General features: G+C 54.9%; 1 non-coding gene across 1 annotated transcript in view; it reads left to right on the top strand.

Moving 5' to 3' along the window:
• Window positions 1–3,812: 3,812 nt before the first annotated feature.
• LOC126149260 (small subunit ribosomal RNA) overlaps window positions 3,813–5,000 on the top strand; it is a 1,909-nt gene continuing 721 nt past the window's right edge. Inside the window, exon 1 of the ribosomal RNA XR_007530760.1 lies at window positions 3,813–5,000. This exon is cut by the window's right edge and continues 721 nt beyond it. This is a non-coding gene — a ribosomal RNA (small subunit ribosomal RNA).

Raw genomic sequence — 5,000 nt, 5'->3', positions numbered from 1 at the left:
TGACACCGCCGCCCACAGGCGCAACACAGCCATCTATGGGAATGTGACCAAACTACATTGCCATCCGGCCCAGAAACGACACCTCCATCTACAGGAATCGAACGAAACTACGCCAACCATACCTCCAAAACACGGCACCGCCATCTATGACAATGTGACGAAACCACATGCAATAGCTCCATCTACGCGAATCGGACGACACTACGTCCACCATGTCGAGCGCACCACCAAAAATACCGCCATCTGCAGGTCTCCCGCAACATGGCCTGCTGCACCGACGATACTGCCATCTATGAGACGACAAGCCGACGACGACATCGCTAGGGCCCACAGTGCCCATTTTCCGACGCCACCCACAAAGCCTGCATCATCTGTCCACCACAGGAGCCCCAACGCCAGTGCCTGCGCCGCACGAAGTCGTCGACCGATCATCGCTCCGCTCCACTCCACTCGCACCCGCACCCGCAAGTGCCCCACCCCAACCGCCCAAATCGCAACTCCAGCGGATGAACGGCGGACTCTTCCCGCACTCGTAACGTGCAATCCACCCCTATATCATGCGTTTCATGAAGAGTTATATCCAATATGCCATATTCCCGCTGTCCCTATACATGCTCTAAGTAGCTCGCTTGCTACAGCAGCAGCAGCACCACGTCCGCGCGCTTCCCTGGGGGCACTGAACCGCAGGACGCGAGACCCCACGCCCAGTGGCAAACAGGACTCCTCTCACAATATAGACGGTCACTACCCCGCACAACGATGACGGTGTGGGGGCCATTTTACGACACCGCTTCCTGCGGTGCCAACGCTGTCGTAGAGTCGATACGCCATCTTTGGTAGAAGGCAACCATTCCGCTGTAAATGAGTACGTCGCTCGTAGTTCAGTCACCTCGCAGCACTGCTCAGTAAACTATGCAGGCCCACATAGATAGATCAAATACGCAAATGCCCCTATACATGCTGAACGTCTGTGCAAACAAAAGGAACCACACGTCACCCACACACTCTATCACACACTACTCTCTGCCTGTAACAGACACAGATGCAATAATTAAGCACCACCATGGACCAACGTCCGGTGCATCCTATCCGCCACAGTACACCAACCAGACTATGATAACCAGGCCACGAGGTCCAATCATAAAACAGAATATCCCACTCGTCCGACAACCACAATTGCTCAGATAAGCCACCAACACCCACACATGTCCCACACAGGGGTGCACCCAACATCACCACACTGCCTCGTCTTACAGAACAAACACACTGGCAGGAATGAAACACACAGGTCTGCCGCAACCTCGGACACGGCGCGCCCCCTCTCACTACCGAAAAGCGCATCCCAACGTGACATACCTCCTTTGACACACTGACGCTGCCTCGGGCATCCACTTCCTACGGTCAATATGAACGAACCTCGCCCCGCCCCCCCCCCCCCCCCACCAACACGCCATCCCATACCACAATGTGTACCGTACCCAAACCTAACGTGTACTGTACTACAACGCAATGTGTACCAAAACACAACCCAGTTTGTACCTTAACCTAACCTATGTCACCTTAACCTAACCTATGTCACCTTAACCTAACCTATGTCACCTTAACCTAACCTATGTCACCTTAACCTAACCTATGTCACCTTAACCTAACCTATGTCACCTTAACCTAACCTATGTCACCTTAACCTAACCCATCTTGCACCTTAACCTAACCTATGTCGCCTTAACCTAACCTCTGTTGCACCTTAACCTAACCTGTGTTGCACCTTAACCTAACCTGTGTTGCACCTTAACCTAACCTGTGTTGCACCTTAACCTAACGCAATTTGCACCGCAATGTAACGCAATTTGCACCGCAATGTAATGCAATTTGTACCGCAATCTACCCCAAGTTGTACCGCAATCTACCCCAAGTTGTACCGCAATCTACCCCAAGTTGTACCGCAATCTACCCCAAGTTGTACCGCAATCTACCCCAAGTTGTACCGCAATCTACCCCAAGTTGTACCGCAATCTACCCCAAGTTGTACCGCAATCTACCCCAAGTTGTACCGCAATCTACCCCAAGTTGTACCGCAATCTACCCCAAGTTGTACCGCAATCTACCCCAAGTTGTACCGCAATCTACCCCAAGTTGTGCCGCAATCTACCCCAAGTTGTGCCGCAATCTACCCCAAGTTGTGCCGCAATCTACCCCAAGTTGTGCCGCAATCTACCCCAAGTTGTGCCGCAATCTACCCCAAGTTGTGCCGCAATCTACCCCACGTTGTGCCTTAACCTAACCCACGTTGTGCCTTAACCTAACCCACGTTGTGCCTTAACATAACCCACGTTGTGCCTTAACATAACCCACGTTGTGCCTTAACCTAACCCACGTTGTGCCTTAACCTGCTCTGTAAATGGCATATGACACGTTACATTAATGTATTGTTGTCCAACCGCAACCCGCTCAGAATGTTGTGTACACAGCTACGTGTCATCTCCCCATAACAGCTGTATTGCAGTGTGGTACGCCATAGAGACGTGTGGGAGTAATGGACGCAGTGGATGGCGATCAGCATGAGCCGTCTGTTCATGTAGTGGCGCGTGTATGCAGACATAGTAGTCTCTTCTCACACAATGTGATAGCACGGTGTCCCGCGTTCCACATCTGCGACATGCTACAGAGGCCGGTTGACAGTTCGTCGCGCAATGGACATCGCATACGTACGGGGGCACCTTCCACGTGCCCTCTAGTCGGGCACATTTTGTTGCGTGGATGTGAGCGGATGTAGTGTGTCTTGACACCTGACAGGCAGGCATGCAATAATAGTTGACTTTGCAAACGGGGATGGACGTGGACGTGTACGTTTACTGGTGACGTTACGCAAATGAACAACTGGTAACCCGTTGTGGTGCGGTTGATCTTGCTGGAGGTACATCTGTGAGGGCAACGATCGGTACAGCTATGACGCGGTTGTGTCAGCGATACCCACCACACCAATGAACGTGAATGTGGATCTGGGTGTGAAGCGATACGCGGCTGTGGGTGGGTGGGACTGTCCCCGGCCGGTGAGGGGGGGGCCGCCCGGCGTGCTGGCCGCGCGGTGCGTGGGCGCACGCGCTACAGCCGGCTGGTGGGGGCGCCCAGTGGCAGGCGCGCCGGCCGACGGACGCGGCAGGCGGCGCAGCTGCGCGCCGGGGCACCCTGCGCGCGGCGCCGTGCAGCCAAAGTGGGTCCTCGCCGGCCCGGTGCGAAGCGCGGTGGACATCTGCAGTGTGCTGGTCCGATTGAGGACTGTGTGCGTTGAGGATGCGCCGCCGCCCGGCACTCGGCGCCGCGACGCCGTCTGCTGCTCGGTCGCCCCAGCGGTTCTCGCTGGTGGTTTGTATCGCAGTTGTGCAGACGTGTTGGCACGTGCGCTGTGCTGGGAGAGTTCGCTTCGGCACCCACGTGGGGCCTTTGCCCTTCTGTGGCGCTGGCGTTGGAGCTGCCGGTCACCGTAGGTGGCGCGTGTTGTCTCCCGCCGGCAATGCCACGACAGCACGCTCCCGGGCCTCTGTCGGCAGCGGCAAGCTCAGTTGGGAGCACGGGTGGTCGCACCTAAAGCGTCTACTCGCCTAACTCCGGGCGATTGCGCCTCTCTCGAACCCGACCAAGTACTTAGGACGGCGCTGCGCGCCGCCGGGACCTGAGAGGGTTTCGAGGTGTATTGTGCAGGGGAGCTCAGCCTCCTCCTGTTTGCAGAATAATTGAGCGGACGCTTGCGTGTTCGCGCGGGCCCCCGGGACACACTCCCGGGCGGCCGGCTGCTCAGCTCTAGTTGACGCAGCTCCCTGGTTGATCCTGCCAGTAGTCATATGCTTGTCTCAAAGATTAAGCCATGCATGTCTCAGTACAAGCCGCATTAAGGTGAAACCGCGAATGGCTCATTAAATCAGTTATGGTTCCTTAGATCGTACCCACGTTACTTGGATAACTGTGGTAATTCTAGAGCTAATACATGCAAACAGAGTCCCGACCAGAGATGGAAGGGACGCTTTTATTAGATCAAAACCAATCGGTCGGCTCGTCCGGTCCGTTTGCCTTGGTGACTCTGAATAACTTTGGGCTGATCGCACGGTCCTCGTACCGGCGACGCATCTTTCAAATGTCTGCCTTATCAACTGTCGATGGTAGGTTCTGCGCCTACCATGGTTGTAACGGGTAACGGGGAATCAGGGTTCGATTCCGGAGAGGGAGCCTGAGAAACGGCTACCACATCCAAGGAAGGCAGCAGGCGCGCAAATTACCCACTCCCGGCACGGGGAGGTAGTGACGAAAAATAACGATACGGGACTCATCCGAGGCCCCGTAATCGGAATGAGTACACTTTAAATCCTTTAACGAGTATCTATTGGAGGGCAAGTCTGGTGCCAGCAGCCGCGGTAATTCCAGCTCCAATAGCGTATATTAAAGTTGTTGCGGTTAAAAAGCTCGTAGTTGGATTTGTGTCCCACGCTGTTGGTTCACCGCCCGTCGGTGTTTAACTGGCATGTATCGTGGGACGTCCTGCCGGTGGGGCGAGCCGAAGGCGTGCGACCGCCTCGTGCGTGTTCGTGCGTCCCGAGGCGGACCCCGTTGAAATCCTACCAAGGTGCTCTTTATTGAGTGTCTGGGTGGGCCGGCACGTTTACTTTGAACAAATTAGAGTGCTTAAAGCAGGCAAGCCCGCCTGAATACTGTGTGCATGGAATAATGGAATAGGACCTCGGTTCTATTTTGTTGGTTTTCGGAACCCGAGGTAATGATTAATAGGGACAGGCGGGGGCATTCGTATTGCGACGTTAGAGGTGAAATTCTTGGATCGTCGCAAGACGAACAGAAGCGAAAGCATTTGCCAAGTATGTTTTCATTAATCAAGAACGAAAGTTAGAGGTTCGAAGGCGATCAGATACCGCCCTAGTTCTAACCATAAACGATGCCAGCCAGCGATCCGCCGCAGTTCCTCCGATGACTCGGCGGGCAGCCTCCGGGAAACC

Source organism: Schistocerca cancellata, unplaced genomic scaffold, assembly GCF_023864275.1.
Source record: "Schistocerca cancellata isolate TAMUIC-IGC-003103 unplaced genomic scaffold, iqSchCanc2.1 HiC_scaffold_919, whole genome shotgun sequence".
NCBI classification, from domain to species: Eukaryota; Metazoa; Arthropoda; class Insecta; order Orthoptera; family Acrididae; genus Schistocerca; species Schistocerca cancellata.
This window is presented reverse-complemented; position numbering and strand designations above follow the sequence as displayed.